We start from the raw sequence: 26,583 nt of genomic DNA, 5'->3' as shown, positions 1-26,583 counted from the left end.
CCTGTACTAGCCTTTACATGCTCCTGCCTCTTTATATCATATGAAAGTGGATGACATGGCCCTTAAGTGCAAAACACAGTGTTGCATAGTGTCTTCCCTTGCACATGCCCTGCTTCTTTTCTGGAAATCATTCAGGGAGTTGTCTTACTCCAGTTTATTTTCCTGAGAGTTTATAGGGAATTGTTATTCAGTTAAAATACACCAATGATTGATCAGTAGATAATTGGATAAATTTATGAAAAGCTACTTATTTATGAAAAGCTGAATTTCACCCTATTGACCCAGGACAGGCTGGGAGCTAGTTTCTTATCGTGCTATTATTGTTGGTGATGTTTTACCAGATGGCAGGTAACTGACACCAAGGACTTGGAATGAACCCTTGTTCAGTATATTTGGAATTTAAAACAAAACTGATTCTTCTTGATCTTAGGAGTCTGTGTGCAGAGAGCAGGATGATTTCTGGGGAAGCCAGACCTGGCATCCAGTAAATCCCATGTTTTTAAAAAAGGCAACAATGCACATTATTTATTTTCAGCTTGGACTAGTCTGGCAGAGTCTCCCTCATATTATAGAAAGACTAGGGCTGGCTCTGTTCCCCTTTCTTCACTCTCTAGTCTAAACCACAAATGCTCTGCTCTTTCCCTCACCACACTCCACCTTTATACATGTCAATTTCTGCTTCTTAAATCCCCTCATGTCACAGTCCGCTTCTATGTAACCTTCCACTACTGCCCAAGACAAATCCTCCAATATCTCTTTCTCAGTCATTAAAACAACCTTCCAAAAGCTCTTCCACCTCCACCTCCACCTCTTCCTCACCCCAGTCTATTCACAGCACAAACGAACCATCCATCTAAAACAGAAATGCCACAGGGTGTCACTCTGCAGCGCATAGGCTCCTTGTCACCCTAAGAATAAAACGCACATGAAAATGTATGGCAGCCAAATTCTTCACGGTTGGGACCCAGCCTCTTCCCCACCTGGACTCTCTCCTCCTGCCAGAGTGAATCAGGGAAGTTGCCAAACATAGCAACCTCTCCTCATGTCTGGGTCTTTACACATGCTGTTCCCTCTGTCTAGAATGATGTTCCCCCTTCTCTGTCTGACCACCTCTTACTCATGCTCCTCCGAGTCATCGTGATGCAGTTTCAGGTACTCACATAGCACTTCCGCCAGAGTAGCAGCCATGCTAGACTGCACTGATCGTGATCCCTTTTGTGGCTTCACTGTGAGACGAACTCATGAAATGCAAGCACACAACAGGTCAAATAAATCTTTGCTGAAGGACTGTGTGAAAATTAGATGGTTTGCACTTTTACCCACGGAAGATAACCCCCACCTCCAACTGAAGGCAACTAGAAAACTTGAATAAAGGAAAAAAAAACTCTTAAAGGCAAGGAAGAAGAAGCAAGATTGGGAAGAATGACTGAACTGAATCCAGACAGCAGTGAAGATTTATAGATATGTGCTCAACTAATTTGATCGGTCACCTGTGATACAGGTATTATAGCAAAGAAAACTTATCGGAAAGTCTTATTCCCGAATAAAGATGCAAATAAACCTAAGTATTAGCAAATTGAATATAGTAATATTTTTAAGTGGCAACACACAACACCAAAGTGTTTTTGTTCCAGGAATGCTAGGTTAATTTAACATTTGAAAAATCAAACAATGAAATCATCCATGGTAATAGAATAAAGCAGGAAAATCACGTGACCATTTCAAGGGCTGCAGACACATTTTTAACCTAACGCAATATCCATTCTTATAAGGGCACTTCAAGAACTAGGAATAGAATGAAAGTTCCTTACTCAGATAGAAGGTATCTACAAAATACCTTCAAGCAAACAAAACACTTGAAAGTCAAGTAGAGAAAGCTTGCTCACTGAGATCAGAAACAAGACAAGGATGCTCACCATCATCAACTTAATTCAACACTGTTTTAGAGGTTCTAGTCAGGGTCATAGGAGCAACAAAAAGAAATAAAAATTTTGGAGATTGGGTATGATTAAATAAAACTGATATCATTCACAAGTAATGTACTTGTTTATGTAAAAATATCTAAGATGCTAAGAATCCAAAATTCATGTCACTGTTCTATTACCATAAACCTAGTTGCTTTAAACAGCCTACATTTACTATCTCACAATTTCCATGGGTCAGCAGTCCAGGCACATCTCAACTGGGTCTCCTGCTAAGGGTCGTAGCAGGTGGCTATTCAGGTGTCAGCGGGGGCTGTGATCTCTCATCGGAGGCTCAGAAACTTCTTCCCCATTCATGCAGCAAAATTCATTCCTGCCAGCTGTAGAAATTTCTGCAGCTTGTTTCTTCTTTGAGGCTAACAGGAGAATTCTCTGAACTCAGAGAAGGCCCCAGTCTATCCTTTAAAGTGTTCCTTTGATCATAATCACCCAGGTAATCTTCCTTTTGATTAACTTAAAGTCAACTAGTTAGGCACTTTATGCATATCTGCAAAATTCCCTCACAGCAGCATGCAGACTGCTGTTTGAATAACTGGAGATTGTATTTCAGCTTTGCCCAGTTGACACGTGAAAAAGCCATCACAGCTTGGCAAGTTTATTGAATAACCATTAATAATAAAAAATCAACTCTCTGTATCCCAGAAATCATTCATAATGACATAAAAATATACAATGCGTAGTAACAGATCTAACAAAAGATGGGCGGAAGTTTATGTAAAACAATACATGTTATTGAGCTAAATTAAAGAAGAGCTGAATAAATGGAGGAATAAATCATGTTCATGGACTGGGAGATTCAATACTGTGAAACTCAACTTTCTTAAAACTGGTCTATAAAGGCAATGCAATTCCAATAAAAATGCTAAAGATGTTGTGGAAAATGATAAGGTGATTCTAAAATTTATATGGAAATACAAAGAAACAAAAATAGACAATATAGTCTTGAAAAAGTAAATAAATTGGGAAAACTTTCTCTACAAGATATTGACATTTATCATAAAGTCAATTTATCATGAAGTCAATGAGTCATTTGTACAAAAATGTGCAGATAGACCACTGGAACAAAAGACCCCAGAAACAAACCCACGTATATACAATACTTGCTTTATGACAAAGGTGCCACAGCAGAACAGTGAAGGAAATTATAATCTTTTCCAAAAATTGTGCTAGGCAATATGAAACTTGACTGCTATATCATACTATACTAAAAATTAATTCTAGCATTGTAGATCTAATTGTGAAACACCAATCAGTAAAGTTTCACAAGATAAGAGAAGATAACTTTACGACTTCAGAGAAGGGACAAAACTCTTAATATATAGAATTAAAAAACTAATCATAATGTATAGAAGAACACTGATGAATTACACTACATGAAAACTGAGAACTTCTGTTCAATAAATCATTAAATAGGCATGTCAACTGTTTTTCTGTATCTCAGAAACCATTCACAATGACATAACAAATATAAAATATATAGTAGTCAGTCTAACAAAAGATGAGCAAGAAGATTGTAGAAAACAATTTGTTATTATTGCAGTAAAGAAGAACTAAAGGTATATTAAAGATAAATTAAAGGAGATAAATTACAGAAGAAATGATTAAGAAATTAATCTAAAAGTTGAAGAGAAAATTACAGATAAATTAAATAAGAAGATAAGAAGAAAGGGGTAAGAAACCACACAGTGGGAGAATACTTTTGTAGTAGATAAAACTGATAACCTGTTCGTGTTAACATATAAAAAAGACCTCTCATCAATCAGTAAGAAAAGATAGACAACCCAAAGGACAATGGACAAAAAGCTTGAACAGGAATCTCAGAAAAGAATATAAACAAAAATTCAATAAAGGAATAAAAAAAAAAGTTCACCTTCATCAATATCAGGGAGATACTTGTTAAAAACAGTAAGTATGCACCAGAATTGATGAAAAGTAAAAAAGATTACCACAGCAAGTGTTGTTGAGGATGTGGAGCAACAGGAACTCTCACTCACTTTGTAAAACTGTTTGAAATTCTCTACGAAATCTGAAGCTATCCATAACTTAGGACCCAGTAATTCCACTCCTCAGTATAAACCCCTAGAAATGCACCATGTGAAGCAACAGATGTGAATGCCAAAGTCCGTAACAGCACTATTCGTAGTAGACAGAAGCTGGGAACAACCCAAACGTCCATCAACAGCACAACAGATCGGTAATCCATGGCATATTATTTGCTTAAATATGATAGAGCAATGTCACTGAATGAGCAGCTGCTACAGGCAACATGACGAATCTCATAAACACTGTACTGAACCAAAGCACCTGTCTGCAAGAGGATTTTTACATTCTATTTCTTAGAAACATTTTTTTCTCCAAGTAGACAAATGAAGCTACAGTGTTTTGAGAAGAACACTTGGGTGGTATGAGTACAAAGAGAAGCAGGAAGAAATAAGCACATGAGTCAGCACAGGGGTTACTTGGGGAAGGAGAGGTGGGCAGGAACCGGAAGAGATACTCATATAACTGGTGATGTTCTATTTCCTGAACTACGTGGTGAGTACATAGGTGTTTACTTCACCATAGAGCCTTGCTCTGCCTATCTTTGCTCTATTTCATGAAACAAAACAATAAATAAGAATTCAAGTGAATGAATGAATGAATAAAAGAAAAGTTTTTGATAGCCCTGAGGAGCTTTCTCTAACCTTTCCCTCTTCCCACACTTCCGGGGAGGACGGCGAGGAAAAGTGCTGAGATAGGCGTTCCTTCCCTTCTCTCACTGGCGGCTTTGCCTGCCACATACCTGACTGCCCGTGTCGACCCAGTCCCTGTGGCCCCTCCTATGTCTCAGGGAGGGAAGAGCAGCCACCCTGGTCAGCCTAGGGGCTGCTGACCACAGAGGCTAAGGGTGGAGAAAGCTCTGAGGCTGTGAGGGCACTGGAGAGCAGCCCCATCTCTCCATCACTCCCAGTGGACATTAGCCAGTGGGCAGGTGTTTCTAGCAAACATGCAGCAGGAGGCAGCAGGCCAGACCACCAGGGTCAGTCCTCACAATATATTGCTGGGCCGTGTTGCCACCTTCTACCGGTCTGGGCTCTAGTTAAGTCACAAGCACTGACAGTGAGGACTCAGCCCTTAGCGTCCTGGGTGTTGTGTCAGCAACAGCTGGCAGCAGCCACCGGTCCTCACAAGCTAGAGCAGTGAGTGTGGGAACACAACGCCTGTCTGCGGAGAAAAGACTAGTGAGCCGGAGCTCTGGACTTCACCTGACTCCCTTGCTTTACTATGAAAAAAATATATAAAAAAGAGCCTGCACATCTCCCGAGTTCCTGACCCCAGGACGACTCCAGCTCTCCCTGCCTCTCACTATTCTGATTGCCCCGCACTGGCCGGGAATGGACAGGACATCTGCAGAGATCCCACAGCAACCTCGAGCTGCACTTGAAGATGCCTGGAAGAAGCAGAGTGTGTGCTTTGCTCTGTCAACAATGCCTGGAGGATTCTGCTGGTGAGCGGAAGGAAAAATCAATATGGCTGTTTAAAAATGTTCTGGATGCTGCTACACAGTGCAAAAAGAGCGTTCCAAGGAGGACGTCCAAGACCTTGGAGGAGGCCATGCCCCAGTCTATGGAGGAGGACTGTCCAAGGAAGAGAATTTCCAGAAAAGATTAGATGCTTCTACATTCATCTTTCCCCTACTTCTGTTGTTTTTATTGTTGTTGTTTTTCCCTGGTGGAGGTCCTGGGGATTGAACTCAGGACCTCGTGCATGCTAAGCATGTGCTCTAGCCCTGAGCCATTTTCCTCCCACACCCATCTTCCCCCTTCTTCTGAATCATCTTCCTCGGAAGCCTTCTTACCTCTCTCATCCTACACGGCATCAGCAGTAGCTCTCAGATCTCGAGTACCCCGCTCATGCTGGGTTTATTCAGCAATTTTCCCTGTCTTCAAAATATGCTAAATGACATATGACATGTTACATTTATGAAAAGGGATGTGTGGGAGTGTGAATAATCCTTCCCCAATATAAATCCGTGCTCAGAGTACACGTATAGTGGTCTAAACAAGATGCTTATTAAAGAAGCCATTATTCTCTGTGGCTTCAATTTACTTTTCTGCAAAATGAGAGGAATTCGTTTGACATTTTTACTACTGCTCACCAAACATAAACAAAGAGCAGCTAATTCAGAGTGAGTGGAAAGGGGCGTTTGTAAAAAGAGAAGCCTTCATTTGCATGTCTGGACTTTAATCCACATTCTCAATTAAATATTTTCTACAGTGTCCCATTTCCCTTTCCCGTGAAAACAGGAAAGCTCTCCTATTCCTGAGCAACATGTTTATGTGAGCCACACTCCCGCACTCATCAAGTCCACGACAAAATACCCAACACAAGAAGATGCACCAGCCCAGTTCTGTTTCCATAGCGCTGGCCAACAGAAAGCTACGTGGTGACCAGGTTTATAGAGCAGCCTTTTATGATCAGAGACCTCACTGGCACCACCAAGTCCGGAAGGAAAACGGATCCTAATTCTGCCGCCTAACTTCACAGGGGCCCTCAGTGCTGCCGCACCGCCTATGGGATTAAAGGACGCTTTGAGCTGAACAAGAAATAAGGACATCCTACGTGTATTTTAAAAATATTTATTTCTTTTTAATGGAGGTACTGGGGATTGAACCCAGGACCTGGTGCATGCTAAGCATGCGCTCTACCACTGAGCTATACTCTCCCCACCCACAGGACATCCTAAGTATTTTTGAAAGATAATTTTTTTGAACCAATATGTGCTTTATGATCCAATGAGGGAGAGACCACAGGACTATTGTAATATAAACAAACTGTCAGGAGGCGGCAGGGCTGTGACATTAGGTAAGACCCGAGGCTGCTCTGGCATCTCCCTCAAATTGGTGGTGACATATAACTTTTTAACATCTTTGAGTCCCAGTAGTCTCGTACATAGCAAGGAAGATAATAAGGTCTATCTTTGAAAATTATAAGGATTAAACAGCGGTAAATGAAAAGTGCCTGACATATAATAGGCACTTAATAAAACGTTATTTCTTTTCCATGCAGTTTCAGGATGTTTTGTGAGAAGTCATAAGGAAGCCTAGCCAACTGTTCTAGAGAGAACTCTGTGTGTGTGTGTGTGTGTGTGTGTGTGTGTGTATGCATGTGTGGAGTAGCAATCACAAAGAATCATGCACAATGGTGTGGATATTTAATTAGAGGTGGAAACTGAAACCTAAAAGATCTGGGAGAGAGACGTCTAGATGTCTAGTGTAAAAGTTAAGAAGAATGAGAAATAATTAGCCAACCCATTTGAAAAGGTCAGCCAAACCTAATTATAGGGTCAGAGTATATTCTAGTTCAAAGATATTTTCAAATTTAATTATGTCGGATTTTCTTTCTTTTTGGATCTTTTCCACTGTCTCAGAGTTTTTGTTTGTTTGTTTGTTTTGTTTTTTGTTTTTTTGCAACTTAAGACTTGGTACTAGTTTTGATACTTAACACTTAATACCCGAACAGAAAGTTTGGAATCACCTTGCATTGAAAATAAAACCAAGGTTGAAAAAAATGAAAACTTCAAGTTTGAAAAAAAAAAAAATCCTCATTTTTCAACCAAAACAACAATAGCAAAACACAACAAGGTTCAGGGAAAATAAAGGAATTGCTCAAGGTCACACAACACGTGGGCAGAAATGGAAGTCGAACATCCCCAGTCCCCTTTTTCTGGAGGAGGTGGGGCTCTCCTTGCCCTCTGAGAAACTGCTGGCCTTTCTTTGAAATGTCTGTGTGAAAAGACCCTGTGCTAGAGGCTGGGTGAAGCAGGGTGTATACCCACCCTTCAGTGCAGTGCCAGGAAGGAGGGGACGGGAAGATGGGGAGAGGGTGTCACAAGCCAGAATACGGCACACCCACAGGTGCCAGCCCGCTGGTGCTGGAACACAGCACACGTGCACACATCTGCACGTAGATGTTTACGTCACATGGGGTTATAGCAGGTTGCTATTTGTCATGGAAAGTTCCACGGAACAGATGTCTAGCCTGTTCAGCAAGGAGAATATGGCTCTTCTGGAGATCACCGAAGAAGGTGAGTGGTGACACTTGATGGAAACTGAAAGAGATATGTGAGGATTGCAAACATGCTGGAGTTTGTCAGGCCATGTGACCTTAGGAAACTCACTTGACAACCCTCTCCTCACTTTCGTTTTTGATTATGTCGTCCTCACCAGCCCAGGACTACAGCTGAGGTCATGGGCATGTCAATGGATAAATGATTTAGAACTGCTAGTTGCATATCCAGGACTCGAAGCCCTTTTCCAGCTTCTTCTCTGTCCTGGGGAAAGTCTAGGTCTTCTGAAGGAAGATATGTGGGTGTTTCGCATAGAATTTTAAGCCAATGTCTCTGCTACACTGGGTATCAGGTGGCTAATTCATAGAAACTCATAGAAAGGGCTTCACATCACCCTGCGATCTTGGACTCTGAGCTATGTGCAGGGTCACAACAGGACTTTAGGTTGTGTCTCTTGCATAAGAGGTTTTGGATGTCCTGTAAGCACAAGGAAGAATAAATTGGGTATCTGATAGACTACCAGACTGTGGTGGTGATCACTGAGGGTTCACCAAAACCCTTTCCTTTTCCCCCAGGGTACACAGTGAAACTACATTTCCCAGACTCCCTTGCAATTAGTCATGGTCACATGACTAGTTCTGGCCAACTGAAGATGAGAAGAAATTATGTATTTATAGCTGAATGTAGAAGGGTCTGAGGAGCTGCCTGAGGGTGGAGCTACATGATGGAAAGCTCATGAATCAATAAATCACTGAATTACATGAGCAAGAAATTCTACTCTATTCCACTGCTAATATTTGGAGGTTTATCTGTTACAGCATTTAGCCTGTCCTACTTAATATGTTTCATCAGCCCTAAAATGCATATATTTCCATACTTTGATACTTCACCTTAGATGTGATGAAATACAGTCATACAAGAAAGCTAAGAGAGGCTTATCAACACGCTCATATTCACAGCTAGTGTGACACTGATACTCCAAGTCTCCTCAATACTGGACCAGAAGCTACTACAATTGACTGACTCCCTCACAGCTCACTGTCACAGTGCCTGCAACCATGGAATGTTACCCTTAGTATTTTGAATACTAACTATCTGGATGCTGGTTGTGGCCAAAGTAGGGATCAAAGTTTGAACACCAGTGAGATTTGGGAGTGGTAGAGGGGAGGGCTGGTGAAACTGGGAAACCACTGAGAGCCCTACTGTGTCCAGGAAATGGGAAGATCGTACTCTGAAGAACTGAGCTCAATTTCAAATCCTGTCAGAATACAGAAGAGAGATGCCTCAGCCTACAGCGTTAGTGTGTGTTCCCGTCAAACTGCCTTTGGATGTTAGATCTGCCATCTGTACCATGGTGTCCGGTTGCCAGGGTTACAATGCTCTCCTTGAAGAGAAAATCAAACAGTTTCCTAAAACCTGCAGGTAAAGGTCATAGTGGATAGAACATGCCTCCTTTCTGGAATAAAAAGGGAAAAGTATGCTGTAGGGAAAGCCAGTACTTCCGATTCCTCCTTTGAGGCCAAGCTGGTAAAGATGACCTGGGTAGAAACTTCAGAGATGAGCTATACATAAGACAGCATCTTGATAACGCAGTAGAAAACCCATAGCTGGACGCTGGAAATGAATGTGGAAGAACTGCACACAAGATCCCATGTCTTTGGGGGTACATGGTCCCATGTGAATCACCCTGCATTCCCAGTCTCAGCTAACCCCTTTCCTCCCCCCAACTTTTACAGTGAATTAAGTCCACATGGCCGAGGAATGGGAAACTCTACAAAAGTAATGATGGAGCATTGGAAGTACATTTCCCAGATCCCATGTGTGACTTAAATAATGGTTTGATTTTCTGTCTTTTCAGTGCTCAGACAGTCTTGGGGGTGGTAGGGTAAAGGGGAGGGAGATATTCTCTGGCCAGGATAATTTAGTTTTGCAGCCCAAGCTTAAAGAGACAGAACACCCCTGCTGGGAGGCAAGAGGAGTAACGGTCTTTTTATTTACTTTTTCCTTTCTTTCTTTTCTTAAAAATTGAAGTGCAGTTGAAAACTTTAAGAGTCAATGAGCCTACTCCGTCAAAGGTAAGCATTTTAGTCTGTAAGTGGAGTATGCTTATAACATCCCCGAAACCTTAATCAAGGTCCTCTTGATCAACAAGACCCATGATTTTCAAAATTACATTTTATAAATCGAAGATTTTCCAAGCAATCCATGTAGAATTCTATTTTTTCAAATAAAGAATGTAAAAGTTTTTCTTAAGATGCCTGAGTGTGTGCGTGACTGTTTGTGTGTGAGTGTGTGTGTGAGCATAAGGAGGTTAGCTGGGGTTTTGCCTGCTCCTCCTCCTTTTCCTTATCTCAGCAGCACTTAGACAGCAGTTTGGAAAATAGTAACAGAATTTCTGATATAGTCCAACTTTACTGCATGGACACGAAGCCCAGTCCTAAGTCTTCATTCCAGGTTCACGCTGGGACTAGAATTCTGAATCTCCTTAACACTTGGCTACGGCTGCCGCAGGCTCCCTACCCTGCCTCCCATATGGTCTCTGGGACACTCGCAGGCACTTCCTTAAGCAGATCCAAAGCATCTTAGACTTGGGGAACATATCATGTGGAGTGGTGGGGTTAGAACAGGCAATAGAACAGACTTGGGAAGGACTGTGGTGCACGCCAAAAGAAAAAAAAAAAAAAAGAAAGATGTGGAGCCAATATTAAACCCAAAAATGTATTTTCTGTTGACTTTGTTCTCAAATCTGCCCAATACTTATGTTTAGGGATGAGCAAGTCTTAATGCCACCATTTTATCAACTCATTAATCAAGGGGAAAGGCTTCTCATTCTCACAGATGTTAAGGATGAATTATTCTCGAAGCACGCAGGCCATACACAACAGGTACTCCATCAGCCTAAAGTATTTTTGGAAGCAGCGGAAGTCAGTGAAAACTGACCTGGTTACTAGACTCAGTTGGAATGAGAAGCTATTTTGATGGTTACCACAGGAAGCAGCTTCTACTGAAGAAATCATTGACCTATCTGTTAAAATAATCTAATTAGGAATTGGCTGTTTGGGCTTTTAATTTAAGTCTCCATGTAATAGCAGACTAAAGGCCATATTAAAGCTGGTCTGAGAATAAGGCCGATCAGCCTTTGAAACTTAAAGCACAAACCGAGTAGTCTACATAATGAACTTTTGGGACATTCTCTTATTGTTTCTCCATGCCGTTGAATTTCCAAACTTGGGCTCCACATCTACCACTTCTGATGTGTTTGCATTTTATTTTTCTAGAAAAACTCTAAATATTTACTGACATTTATTATCACAAGTAAACATTTAAAGGAAATCATCATTGCATTTGGATTCTGGACATGGGACTGCTCCCAATTCTGTCTTAGTGATTGGGAGAGCTTGGGGCATTGGTCATTGAAAGCTGGTCACTAAGCCTTGTTCCAAACCTAAGCCATCTGTGTCTACCAACCAGTACCCAATTATCTTCATTTTTTGGCAGCTTCTCTTATATAAAGTTGAGTCTAAGTTCTTGAGTCGGCATCTTCCCACTCAAAGCCTATTTATTCTCTACACTTTCAGATACATTTAAGCAGCAGGCTACATGGCTTCCTGACCCATGTTAAAGCAGGTTAGAAACAGAGGATGTGGTGAGATGATGGCAGAAGCCAGGAACACAGGAAAGATGAGATTAGACATATGTGAGGATCAGGAACCCCAGCCCCACTCACAGACCTTTTTTCAGTTTGCTAAGGTAACTGGGTAGCTTAAATGATGGAACTTCATTGTCTCACAGTTCTGGAGATTAGAAGTTTCAGATCAAGAAGTTTGAGATCAGCAGGGCCATGTTCCCTTGGAAAGCATGAGGGATGGATCTGTCCCAGGCTTCTCTCCTAGTTTCTGGCAGTTCCTTAGCCTGTGGCAGTATGATTTCAGCCTTCACATGGAATTCTCCTTATGTGTGTGTCTGTGTCCAAATTTCCCTTTTTCCTAAGGACACCCATCCTATTGAAATAGGGGCCCATCTATGCCAGTATGACCTCATCTTAACTTAACTAATGCATTTGCAAAATCCCTACTTCCAAAGTTCCATTCTGAGACATTGGCAGTTAGGGCTTCAACATATGAATCTTGGGGGGACACAATTCAACTCATAAAAGACCTCAGTAGCCTCTGATGATTGAAATCACATCACAGAAAAGTTTATAATAAACTTGAGCCAAGAAGAGGTTAAATGAGAGGACAGATGAACCAATTCGGCCCTGAATTAGGATTTAGATCTGTATTCTTTCTAGCTGTAATTTCAGGCTCATTGCTTAATGGCTCAGATTTTTTTCCTTTTACTCTAAAAAAGTGGATAATGAAATCTTTTCTTGTCTTAGGATGGTTGGAATCAAAATACATGTGAAAGCCCCCTAAAACGTTAAATTCTATTCATGTCACATACAGAATATGTCTATAGTCTACTTAGAATTAATATAATAATTTATGTAAAATATGAAAATTTTGCAATGTAAGCTTAATTATTACCCATTATTCTTCATACTACAGTTGTCAAATATATCACATTTTCAAACGTTATAAATCTGACAAGGGAATGTTATAAGTTTAACTTTAAACAGTCATAGTTATTTGAAACAACTTAAGGCAAAAAAATATCTATTATATTTGCTGAAATACTCACCATTTGAATGCTCTCTCTACATCTTTTAAATCTGAGTTTCCCTCCGGTGTCATTTTCCTTCATTCTGGAGACCATTCTTTGGCATTTCTTGTAGAGCACATCTGTTGGGGACAAATTATCTTAGTTTTACTTGCAATGTCTTTATTTTGCCAAAATTCTTGATGGATATTTTTGCTGGATATAAAACTCTGAGCTAACAGGATTCCCCACCCCCATCAGCAATTTAAAAGTGTTTTCCACTGTCATCTGGCCTCTACGGTTTCAGATGAGAAGTATGCAATATTTCAAACCATTTTCTTGTATATAATTTGTCACTTTTCTCTGTTGCTCTCAAGATTTCTCCTTTATCTTTGATTTTCAGCAGCTTGCCTGTGACCTGTCAGAGCATCTTTTTTGTTTGTGTGTTTGTTTATCCTGTTTAGAGTTTGCTGAGATTCCCCAATCTTTAAATTTATAACTTTCATCAACTTTGGGAAGTCGTCAGTCATAATAGGAGGATTAGACTACTAGGAGGCTACACCATCATACCAGAAGAAGAACTTATAAACCATAGTGGTTCCAAAGCTAAAGACTGGCAGAGCTATCTGGGGAAGTCATCCCACGGGGTATATGTCAGAACCCCTGGGAACTGAGCAGAGACATACCAAGGAGTCCCAGTTAAGACCATGTAATACCACTCTCATGAGGTGATGCAGGCAAATATAAAGGGTGCACTGCAAGGGATAGGGTTTTGTGTTGGGTGAAGGGGTCCTAGATGAACCTGAGGACGTTCAGGAATACTTGGGAACGCAGAAACTGGGGGGGAGGGGCAGCTTCCTGAGAGCATTTGTTTCTTAGTTAAGACTGCATAGTAGTGCCCCCTCCTCCATGCAGGATGTCCAGTGACTGTGTGAGAATGCAGGGATCCTGGACCTGTGCTGGTGGGTGGCTCTGATCGTAGATACACACAAAGGGTCATCAATATTTTTTAGAAGTCTTTACTAGCCAGATGCAGCCTCGAGATTCAAGGTCTCACTGCCCCCTGAACCATGAACTACTGAACAGAGGCTTGTATTCACTCAAATGCCTTTGGTGTTACTTCTCTTTCTTCTTTCTCCTGAATTAATAAACAGAACCAAATTAACTCTGTGAGAAGTTAATAAGATGTGATTTTTAGATACAGGGAAATTCTGAGTAAAAAATGATGGCGTTCTTAGATTAGAATAAACAGCACTAACACCCAACCAGATGATAGACTAACTTTCAAAATGAGAACACATGTGCTCCTTCTGAGTTTTCAGTGCTTATGGAAAATCCAACAAATCAAGCAAGTTCATGCGATTTAACTAGATCACCTATCACGGAGTCACAGCTTTTCCTCTGCAAATTATTTACATCAATAGAAAAATCACTGGTGTGTGATCCAGACTCTCTAGCTATGATTCATCAAGAATGAACTTTAGTTAACAGATTGAATGCCAAGCTGCCTTTGGAAAATTAGGACATTCAATCCAGATTCTACTTAGAGTTTTAATGCAAGAAATACAACAACACTTTCTTCCATCATCAGAGTGTCTAAGAACTCTAGAAAAGTGCTTTTGTTCAAAAACAGTGCAGTTACCAAAGGCTGAATCTGAGGGCTTTTTCGCCTATGACCAGAGTAGATGGGCCACCAGACTAGAGAATCAGGCACCATCAACTCGAATGAGTTTTTTTGAGACAAGATTCCACCCTAAGAATTTTCACTTCTGGTAACAGTACCTAAGTCACTCAGACCAACCTCTCACCAAGAATGACAACTAGAAAAATAGAAGAAAGCATTTTTAAAGAATCTGCTTGGAAGCATCAGGAAATTAAGAAGAGAGTGAAGAATTATAGGCCCAGGAACTAGGAGAGAGAGAAATGAACCCCGCATTTGGGGCCACTTTTCTGTAGGGTTAGCACGCGGGAGGAGAACCTGTTACTAATTTTCCAATTGACCTGAGTGCAGTGGGTTAGAGCTGCTCTCCCAATGTCTTTCTCATTCAATTCCCTTCTGATTCCTTTGGAGAGCTTCCTGCCCATTTCATGTACTACTAGTGGGGGTTTTCATCATGAGCCCCAATACAGTAGGCATATGATCCAAGCTTGGGGCAATCAAATAATATGGCACCCAGAACACCAGTATTAAGATAAATAATAAGGTTGAGAACTGAAATCCTAAGAGGTCCAACCCTTAGATGTATCTGGGCAAAGGGTCTGAGGGAAGAATTCAGTCAACCAGTGTGTGATCAGTAAGCTTTGGAGTGAGTGCTGTCATGGAACCCAAGAGAAGGGAGTGTTTCGTGACAACCAGAGAGGTCAGCTATGCCAGATGCTACTGAGAGGTCAAGATGACGACTGAAATGTACAGCAATGTGGAGGTTGTGGGTGACTTTTGACTAGAGAAGTTTCAGGCAAGCAGTAGGGGAGAAGCAAGACTGGAGTGGGAAGGAAAGAAAGCAGGCAGTGTGGAAATGGAAACACTGTGTAGACCATTATTTTATGGTTTGGCTTTGAAGAGGGTAGAAAATATGACCGTATCTAGAAGCAGGTAAGGAGTCAAAGGAGAGTTTGTTTTGCTTTACTTAAGATGAAAGACAGTCAGGAATGCTTGTATGATCTCTGAAGTCGAATCGATTTTCACAGAAACCACCTTTTGTCCCGGTTTTAAGGTCTTCTCTACTTTGTTCCCTACAACCAACTTCTTGGTGTCAGATGTTGACAACAAATAAATCTGTAAGTCCTGCATTTGGACATAAATATTTGGGAGCTTTAGAATTATCATGAGGTGGACCCTAGGTCATCGAGTCCAATCACAATGTGTCTTGCCAAGTTCTTCCACCTGGTTAATGGTGGGATATCCTCCTTGAAGACTAGCAAAGCCAGACATAGAACTTCCGCCTCCCTGCTGAATCCAACGGCTTGCAGGGCTCAGATTCGCTCTCAGAGCTGTCACAGTTATATACAGAGAGAAACAATCTGAAAGCCTCCTTTCACCAGTCTCCTGAGAGTGTGCTATGTGTGAGCCTGTTCTTTAGACCATGATCATCTTTAGGATATTGACAACATTGCGTCTGTGCACTATAAATCTGGGGGTTGGACCTTATAGTTGGGCAAGTATCTCTGATGTACATTATGAGACCTTAAGTGTTCAGTCAGTTGGACTCCTCAGCTAGCATGTCTGTTTGGGGGAGGGGATAGTTCAACATTCAATATTCTTACTTCTAATTAAATAATTGGCCCAGGGAGGCTCTCTGACAGCTCTAAGCTCCAACTCAGAATCTAGATAAAGCTGCGGGCAAAGCAGTGAGTATACAATGCCTATTTAGGAGTCCTTTTAGCAGGGAAATGTCAAAATGGGTGAGAAAGAAAACAAAAATAAAGTCAAAGCGTAAATTAAACAAAGCATTTGAAGCTTTAAAAAACTTCCATTAAAAAATAAACTTTTAATTTTGAAATTAATTTAGATTTATAGAGTGGCAAAGATCATGGAATTCCTGTCTACCTTTCACCCAGTTTCTCCTCCTGTTAACACCTTACATAACCACGGTACATTTGTCGAATCTAAAAATTAACTAGTGCTAGCGCTAACTCATAAGAGTACAATGTTATCAACTAAACTTCAGACTATTCAGATTTCACTGGTTAATAAACTTATATTAAAAAAGAGAAAAATGGATGAATATTTCAAGCAATGGTCAAACATCAGAGTCTGCCTACATGGCTGAATATATCATGAAGACCTTACATAGTGAAGACAAAGTTACAAATTTACCATCTTCTTGAAAATGTAACTCCAAAGTTCCTGTCATGGTCAGCAAACTTTTCCACAGATACAAAATTACTTGGAATAGATTGGTGCCCTCATTCCAGGCAAGCCTCCTGATACAAATATAGCTGAGACTAACGTCTTATGACTAAAACGACCAGTCCTTTCAACTGTATGTTAAACATCTGGCTCAAGACTTAAAAATCCATGAAACTACCAGACTGCTATTTCTGAAAATGCTAGGCTATTAACTACATTTGGCATGCAGGCTGGGGGGAGGGGGAGCAGGGAATAATTCTATATTTGAGCAAGGCATCCTTCTTGAAAAAAACTTTGGTTTTTCAGGGCTTCCTGTTTTCTTTTGAATTATCTAGGTTATTGCATTTTTTACCTTAAAATTTTCCCCTCAAAAGAAAGATGCAAATAAGCTTGCATGTATACATACACACATACACATACAGTAGATGAATTTATTTCTTCTAGAACAATCAATAATGCACATTCTTGTAGTTTTCTTTTTTTTAAAAATAACTCACATTGGAGGAAGACAGTTGTGACTTAAGCAGGGGTAGCAGTGAGGGTCTCAAGGGCTTCTCAGGTTAGCATCAAAGGCCAGGGAGTTCTGCAACAGAGATGAGCTGGGAGAGCCAGAGGCGAGGACAGGCACTATAGCTCATATTAGCTTATATTTTCCCCCAAATACCTGTAGTGGTTACTAGAGGCAAAAACACTGTCCTGGGTATTTTATTTTGGCATCTCCTTTAATTCTCAGAGCAATCCGGTTAGGTAGGAATGATTCCCATTTAACAGGATCAGAGAGGTTAAACGATTGGCCCAAAGTCACACAGCTGGAGGTAAAGAGAGTGACCCACCGGCTTGGGATGATGCCTCCAGCCTCAGCTGGACATCTGCTCATGGAGCGCCCCTCCGCTCGCTGCTATCTCCACTCCTCACTTATCCCAGAGTCATTCTTCCCAAGGCCAGCTTGGTGCAGGGAGAGGCTCTCAGCCTTCCCCTTGTCTGGTTAACTCCAGCTCTGTCTTCAGAAAAACCCTGAGTGCCACTGCCTCCGAGAAGCTCTCTTTGATCACTCCTAATCATGCTCTGGCACGGCACTGTCACAACGACAACACTCCACTCTACTGCGTGTTCACTCCATTAACCCGTCTTCCCCACTAATGTGGAGGCGATATTTGTTTTCACTCTCCATTGTTATCCTAGGGTATAGAACAGTGCCTGGCAATGCAGCACATCTTGAGAGATATTTGCTGAATGAATAAAGGAGTATTTCAAGTGGAGAATCTACTCCTGGGATCATTTCTATAGTCCCTTTACTGATGGATTTCCCTGGCACATTGTGCTGGGATGGCCCTGTGTGCCTTTAGACATGGGTCTCTGTTGTATGGAGGCCTGGGCTAGATAAGAGGGAATTAGGGTATAATCTTGATTAAATTCCTTTTAAAAATGTAATATTCAGCCAATTTTTCTTCGGAGGTTCTGACATAGTTACTATAGTCTAGGGATTATGTATTATTAACAAAATTTCTTCTTAAGACACAGAGAAAAATGAAATCATTTCTTATTAAAATTGAATTGCCAAAGTGAAATATGGAAAGTTCCATTATTAAACATAGGTCTTCAGAGATTAGCTTATACTTTATAATCTAGTAAAATAGTTCACAAACTTTATACATTCTCTATCAATAACTCAGTTTCAGGAAAGCAAGATACTTGCGCTCTAAAAGATTCAGATGCCTATAAATTGAGTCAACTATAAACATGTTAAATGTTTAATGTTGAAAGAAATAGACTTCAAATCATATATCTAATAAGAGATTTGTATCCAGAACATATAAAGAACTCTTGCAACTCAATAAAAAAGACAATTAAGCCAGTTCAAAAAAATGGGCAAAGCATCTGAATAGATATTTCTCAAAAAAAGCTATACATATGGTCAATAGGCACATGAAAAGATGTTCAACATTATTAACCATCAGGAAAATGAAAATCAAAACTACAATAAGTTCCTACTTCACACACACTTCAATGGCTATAATCAAAAAGACAGATAATAGTAAGTGTTGGTGACAATGTGAAGAAATTTGAATCCTCATATACTGCTGATGGGAATTTAAAATGGTCCAGAACAACTTGAGGAAACAGTCTGGTAATTCCTCAAATGGTCAAACAAAGAGCTGTCATATTACCTAGCAATTCCACTTCTAGGGTTATACCCAAGAGAAATGAAAACATGTGTCCACACAAACACTTATACAGAAGGCACATAGCAGCAATATTCATAATAGTAACAAAGTGGGAACAAGCCAGTGTCCATCAACTGATGAACGAACACATGAAATGTGGTCTATGCATACAATGGAACCATATTCAGCAAGAGAAAGGAATGAAGGGCTGATACTTGCTACAACACAAATGAACCTTGGAAAACACTATGCTAACTGAAGAAGCCAGGCACAGCACACCAAATATTGTATGATTCCATTTATATGAGCTGTCCAGAAGAGAACTCCACAGTGACGGGAAGTAGGTTAGTGGTTGTCAGGGGCTGGGGTTGGGGGGAAATCTGAGTGACTGCCAGAGTGTGCAGCACAATGGAAACAAGAGCAGTTCCCAGAAATCCACCCAGAAGAGGGGTGGCCAGGGGTCCCAGACAAGAGAGTTGCTGCCACACAGTCACATATCAATTTCTTCTAGATTTTCCACTTTATTACTATAGTAATGTTTTGTCATCAACAAAATCTGTTTCTTAAGTGACAGTTATAGTTTCTAATGCTGCATGTCCAGGCTTTCCTTAACGATCATAGATAACACTTACTGACTGCTAGCTATGTTCTGGCAGTACTTCTTAGTAGCTAAGAGGACAGACACTGGAACGACACGAACTGGGTTAACACCCAGCCCCATCATCTGCTATGTGAACCTCAGGCAAGCTGGGTGCATTGGGATGAGTTATCCAAATCTGCCCAGGCTGTGCTGTCATCTGGAAAATGGGAACAGTAACAGCACTGATACCTTAGGGCTATTGTGTAGTGCTTAGAACAGTGTTGGTTATGATAAGTGTTTGCTATTTTTCCTTCTTTATTAATTGTAACAGAGTTTCATCCTGTTTATTATTGTTTCTCCCACCCCCAAAAAACCAGTGCATCGCCTAATTGACCAGTTCTATTTCATTATTTTCACTTAAAAAAATAATAGACTTTATTTTTTATAGCATTTTTAGTATTAGAGAGACATTTAGGTACAGAGTTTCCATACCTGTCCCCCACCTCCGACACACACATAGTTTTCTTTTTATTAACGTCTTGCATTTGTGTGGTGCAATTGATACAACAGATAAGCCAATATTGATACATTATTAACTAACGTCCATAGTTTATATCAGAGTTCACTTTTAATATTACACAATCTCTGGGTTTTGACCAATGTATAATGACGCATATCCACCATTACAATATCACATAGAACAGTTTTACTGCCCTAAAATTTCCCTGCATTTCACCTGTGCATCCTTCCCTCACCTGATCCACTAGCAACAGCTGGTCTTTTTACTGCCTGCAGAGTTTTGCCTTTTCCAGAATGTCACATAGCTGGAATCGTACAGTACATAGTGTTTTCAGCTTGTCTTCTTTCACTTAGTAACATGCATTTAACTTTCCTCCACGTCTGTTTGTGGTTTGATAGCTCATTTCCTCTTGTCACTGAATAATATTCCATTTTTTTTTGATGTACCTGTTTGTCCATTGACTTAAAAAAGTACATGTTGGTTGCTTCCAAGTCTTGGCAATTAGGAATAAATCTGCTATAAACATTCACGTGCAAGTATTTGTGTGGGCATACATTTTCAGCTCACTTAGGTAAATGTCAAGGAACATGATTCCTGAACTGTATGGTAAGAGTGTGTTTAGTTTTATAAGGAACTGCCAAACTGTCTGTACCAGTATGAATTCCTATCAGCAGTGAATGAGAGTTCCTGTTGCTCCACATCTTCACCAGCATTTGGTGGTGTCAGTGCCCTGGATTTTGGCCATTCTAACAGGTGTTACGTAGTAGTACCTAACTACAGCCTTAATTTGCAATTCCCTGATGACATAGGACTGAACATCTTTCATGCACTTATTTGCCATCTGTCTTCTTCGGTGAGGTGTTCAGATCTCTTGTGCATTTTTAAATTGGGCTGTTCATTTTTTTATTGTTGAGTTTTAAGTGTTCTTCGTATACTTGGATATCAGTCCCTTCTTAGACCTCTGTTTTGTAAAGATTTTCTCCCAATCTCTGACTCGTCTTATCATTTTTTTAACATATTTGTTGTTTTTTAAAATCTTCTTTAACCTTGATGTAATCTTTCTGCTCTTTTCCAGATTTGTTTTGTTTATTGATGTGACTTCATGAGTCAAATGTTTATCAACTGAATTTCTTATTTGCTGTTGTTTAAACATGAAAATATGCGTCTTCTGTGGTTTCTTCCTGATGCACTGTTGGCTGAATCCCATATTTTAAAAAAATAACTAGGGTTTTTAAAATAATGATGAAAAGTGGTAGGTCCATGGGAATTTAAAAAATAGTAAAGTAAGATAAAAATGAAAAGAAGATATGTGCTACATGTGATGAATAGTTATTAAAATTAAATGATAGCAGATTTCCACTTCTAGATAAGATGCAGTGACTTGCAACAGACTGGTGGTCTCCTAAGACTGACTTGAGAAGCTGGATAAAATGCAAAATTTCATCCGTTTGGAGGCCACAGAGAACTCCTGAGAAAACAAGACTCTGGGCCAAGATTCTGGAGGAAGGAAACTGCAGACTAGTGAGCCGAAATTCTAGACCTGGTCTGCCTTCAGGGAATTTGCCAGTTGTTGGCACCGATCCAGGCAGAAGGCAAAGAAAGGAAGAGAGAACCAAGCAGAAATTCTAGCAATCTCACAGAGCTGGGGACGAAAAGTGGAGTTTGGGGATGCCCAAACAGCCACAAGACCCCAGTGAGAGAAGCTGTATTTGGAATTGAGTCCAATGCTGTCAGTTTTCTTGGAAGTACTTGTCAAATTCTTAAACAGTGCTGGGAGGAAATACAAGACCCTGGGAAGAAAGACCAAGGGCAAAGCAGAATTTTCTACATTTTCATAGTACTGAGAAAATTAAAAATTGCGTTTTGGACTGATATGGAAGAGAGGGCCAAGTAGAAATCCCAAAGGATCATACAGCAGAAGCAAGAGGAATCAGAGGTAGACTAACTTGTGCCGAAGTGTAACCCAAACCTGGATCAGCTCGGTCTCTGAATGGATTAAGGTCATCAACCCATCACCTCACTATCTGCTTACCAGAGGAGACACTGAGCCTTTTTAGAGAAAGAAAACATCACTCAGGGTTTCTACAATTTGACACACAATATACAGCACTCAACAAGAAATTACAAAGCCTTCCTAAGAAACAGGACCAAGAGAAATACCAACAATAGAAGCAGAATCACAGATGAGATGTTATTCGAGCTATCAGAGAGGGGCACTACAATTTTTTATGAATAAAATGTTCAGGAAAAGAGAATTTTATAAGAGAACTGAAAAATATGAACAAGAATCAAAACGTAATGCTAGAATTAAAAATTAGCGCGTTTGCATATGACCCAAGAAGTCTGCTGCTAAATATATGCAGAGCAGACGTCTGTCCTCATATTCACTAAAGATCTGTATAAGAATATTTTTGGAAGCCTCAGTTCATAATAGTTCCAAACTGGAAACCACCCACGTGTCCATCAATTGGTGAATGAATAGACAAGCTTTGCGGTATAGCAAAGAAATAGTACACAGCAGCATGAAAGAAGAACTACTGATACACCCAAAACTACACTCTGCTTTCCGTAGTCCCCCTTTTGCTCTGTCAAGCTTGCCCCTCTCCCTTTTCTGCTCAGAGCAAAACTCATATAGTCAACCCTGACTCCTCTGGTTCCTGCACACATATGATCTACCAGCAAGTAAAGTTGACTCTGCTTTCAAAACATCCTTCTTTCAAAATATCAGTTTTTTAAAAAATTTTGAATCTAGCCACTTCTCATGACTCCCAGCCCTACCACACCTACAGAAACCATGACCATTTCTCTCCTAGAGCCTTCAGGTGGGCTTCAGGCATCTGTACCTGCCTCCCTGCCACCCCCAGAGGTGGGTCTTCTGAAAGGGACACCCAATCATCTACCTTAGCTGCTCATGACCACCCAGTGATGCCATCTCACAGAGTCACATCTCGACTTGCAAGGCCCCACATCGTGTCTCTTCTTCTTTTGCAAGCTCTAGATCCGCAGGCCTCCTTACCCCCTCAAACCGACTCTCGGGAATTTTCCTGGCTGTCTATGACCTTCTCCTTGACTGACAGCCTCCTCACCTGGAGATGCCCAAGAGCGAAACCCCACCCCGAGGCCCAATGATTGACATGGGGCTACAAAACGCTGTCTCCCTGCCTCACCGTGGAACGATGCTGGGATGAAATTCACACTCCAGAGCTGTCTGAGGATCAGGCCGTGGCTGGGCTTCACCAGGGACCACATCCCTGCTCAGCTGCTTCCCTCCTTCCCCTTCTCCTAGGAATGCTCCCCCAGTAAACCTCAAGCATCCAAATTCCTACCTCAGACTCTGCCTCTATTTAGCCTAACCTAAGACACAGGGCCACTGAAGAAGAAAGTGCAGTGATGTGGCCAAAGAAACAGGCTTCAGGAGCCAATTTCCGGCACTATCCTCGTGGATGTTGCCCGCTCCAAAGTGTCCAGCTGGGGCTCACACGTTGTGGAATGCCAAAACCTCAAACCTGCAACAAGCCTACTCGTTAATCAACGACATTTGAAAAGAAATCAATGGATTACAGGTAACAGACAAACTCTCAGAAGTCACTGCACCCAGGACAAAAGCCTCGGCGTATTGTCAACCTGGAAAGTTAAAAATTCCGGAAACTAAGCCAAAAGAGAGAATACCAAGATAAAAGACCCATACATCTACGGGCAGGAGTTCTCCCTGTACCCAAGAGGAAGGAGGAGGTTTTTTAAGCACCTCCTGTGAATACGTCTACATTTGAGAAGGCTTAATGGAAAAGTTCTAGGGAAAAGGCCAAGAGTTCTCAAGAGGAAAGGCATACAGCCTGTCTGGATCCCCCCCCCCCCCGAGGGACAGGGATTTAATCTCTCAGGACGGTTCCTGGTGAGGAAGCTTCCATGAGCCACAGCAATCTGGGGATCTCACCGTGTAAGCCATTAGCCACAGTGCCTGCAGTGGCTGGGGTGGTAAAGAGAACTCAGGGGAACATCGACAGGGTCCACCATACTCTGCCTCCAGTAAAAGCTCGTAATATGGTGGGCTATGAATCTCTGGCAGAGTCGTTCGAAACCAAAAAAATTTCTTGCATGTCACTAAAAAGTAATTCAAACAGGTCATTCAGGACCTCTGCCCCCGACTCCTCTGGAGGTGGATATGTATGTGTTTGGAGACTCTTTCTTGAAAATATCCAATTCTTTCTTCTTAGGTTTCCCATGACCAGAATTGGTCCCCTTTACCCCCAAATTAGGGCTACTGTAGACTCCTTACTCTTGTCACCCGAAGTATTAACCCAGCGTGAGTTCAACCTCTCACACCGGCAAATTCAGAGGGCTGTCCTCACTGAGATCTCTGGAGACCCCAGGCTCAGCCAGCTGTCCCCCCCCACCCCCATGCTCATCCCACAGCCTCTTCAGCCACGGTAATGCAGACTATCCAGGAGCTTTGCTATAAATCATAACTTGAGCTGAACTTCCTGGTGAGTCATGTATTATATTAGCTCCTCCACTCTCTTTCTTTTAGTTTAATTTTATTTGAATCCAAGTAATATACTTACATAGATTTAAAGGCTTCAAGTCTCCTTCCTGAGATGCCTTTGTTTGGCACCAGAATTCCCACACCAGATAGGGAACGAGGTCCATGAATCAGTATCACCCAGAACGGAGGCTTAACTCCTCTGTACAACGTCTCACCCCATCCTCAGCTGTGTAAACTTTCCAGCAAATAAATCTCTTCCTGCCAGCATGTCCCTCAGCTGCCTGGGGTAGGGGGGGCCAATCTGGGGGTGACGTCTATCAGCTCCACATTCAAACTATCCACACATCCTTTTCAGCTTCACCCTACAGACCCTCTCCCTGCACTTAGAGGTTATTGGTATCTCTAAATCCTGCGTCTCCCTTGGGTTCTGTGCCGGCGGTTCACCACTTGCTTCTTGTTGCCTTGGCCATCTGCAGCACCAGGTTTAAGATTTACCTGCTTAGCTAAGCTAATTACCAGGGAACCATCTCACTTTCAGCCTTTCAAAATTCATGGGAGTTGAGGCAAGAGGGTATAGCTCAGTGGTAGAGTGCTTACCTAGCAAGCATAAAGTCCTGGGTTCAATTCCCATTACATCCTTAAAAAAAAACAAAAAATAAAATCTAATTACCAACCCCAAACACACACACAAGAGTATACTAAAACTGGAAGGAAAGAAAAAAAAGAATGACTTTTTTTAAAGCAAAATTCATGAAAATTGGTATAATCTCTGCTTTTGTTTGACTGAACTATTCTCTTTGCTCTTCTGAATGGATGGCCTTTGTTTTTTATTCTTTAATTCTCACTTTCATGGGGTTTGTAAAGGAACAGATATATGCACTTGGCTTCAGCCTGCTGTATTTCTTCTGGTCCAGTCTTTTCAGAATTTTGTCTATTAGTCTGCCTTCTTCCATAGGATCCTTGCTCAAATCTGTAACAACTTATCCAGAGAGTCCGAGGTCTATTACAGAGAAGATATGATCTTAATTTCTACCATATTTCGCCTTGTCCAAGCCAGCATATTTTTCTGGTGAGTTGGAAACACTGTTGGGGCTGTCAGTGCCCCATTTTCCCATCCCAGGAACCAAACTTTAAATAGACTTTTTCAAAAGCCATTGGAGTGGGGTTTTCTGCTGTTTTAGACTTTCTTATTGTCAAAGCTGAGCTGTGAAAGATTGCTTACTTCACCCTTTAAATTTACAGAAAGCTTGTTCAGAAATAGAGAGCATCTGTCACTTCTCGGTGGTCATCAAAAAACACTCAAGTCCTGCCAAAGAGCACCCTTTGACTGAGCTTGCCTGAGTCCAGTGTCTAGAATACAATTTTTTCTTGAAAATGTGGTCCTATTTTCAACTTTGCCTGTTTCTAATTCTGAAGTGTAATCCCACAGGTGACCATTAGGGGGTGCAAGAATTTTAATGTATTTTCATGTAAGGTCCTCAAGGCTACTACACCTTTTTAATTTACTGGGCAAAATGGACTTTTTCATATACTTTTTAGAAAAACTTTTCAAACCACCATATATTTAAATATTTTTGTTAGAGCACCAAATACAAAGTAAGAAAGATAAACTAATAAACAGACTACCAGTCCATGTTTCCACATGAATCCTATTCAGTCATTCATCCAACAAATATTTATTAAGTACCCACTACACACCAGGCACTACAGCAGCCACTGAGGATTCAGCAGTGAATATGCTTTCACTTGCTTTCTCTCTCTCATATTGCTTATCTATAAGAATTCTGAATTCACTCACAGACTTCTTGCAAATGACATCAGAATATTTTAGGAGAATTTTAGGTAAAGATCAGAGGAGAATCATTTTGCTTAACTAGGTACTGAATGAACGAACAGGTACCTTTAAGAAGGTCATGAGGAGAAGACTTAGAACGTTAGAGACATACATCAATCAGAAGATGTTTTGGGCAAAACTCGATACTCCTCCTTCTCAAGATACATGGAGCAAAAATTTGAAGATACCCTCATTTTTCCCCCTCATTCTCTGCTGGTGACACATCCATCCTTTAATTGTATCAAAGAGCAATCATATCCAGGGATCACCCTACCCACTGTCTTAGGAGGAGACAAATAAAACATTCATATAAGAGAAAGAACTACAGACATGAACTAGTCAATGCTTCTCCCTAAAGGATACCTGCATCCCTCGTTTATGTCCAGGATGACTGGTGGTGATGACATCTTATTCCAGGTTCTCTTTTGACATCTGAGGCTTTGTCTACTCTCTATTTCAAAGTAGCAAGTGATCTTCAGCAA

At 41.0% G+C, this 26,583-nt stretch overlaps 1 long non-coding RNA gene across 1 annotated transcript in view; it reads right to left on the bottom strand.

Annotated features, from left to right (window-relative positions):
• The window catches only part of LOC116657262, a 165,304-nt gene that overhangs the window by 84,226 nt on the left and 54,495 nt on the right, over nt 1-26,583 (bottom strand). The window contains exon 2 of the long non-coding RNA XR_004312348.1: nt 12,712-12,812. This is a non-coding gene — a long non-coding RNA (uncharacterized LOC116657262). The remainder of the gene's footprint in view (nt 1-12,711; nt 12,813-26,583) is intronic.

This window comes from Camelus ferus, chromosome 17 (genome assembly GCF_009834535.1).
Source record: "Camelus ferus isolate YT-003-E chromosome 17, BCGSAC_Cfer_1.0, whole genome shotgun sequence".
Classification (NCBI taxonomy): Eukaryota; Metazoa; Chordata; class Mammalia; order Artiodactyla; family Camelidae; genus Camelus; species Camelus ferus.
This window is presented reverse-complemented; position numbering and strand designations above follow the sequence as displayed.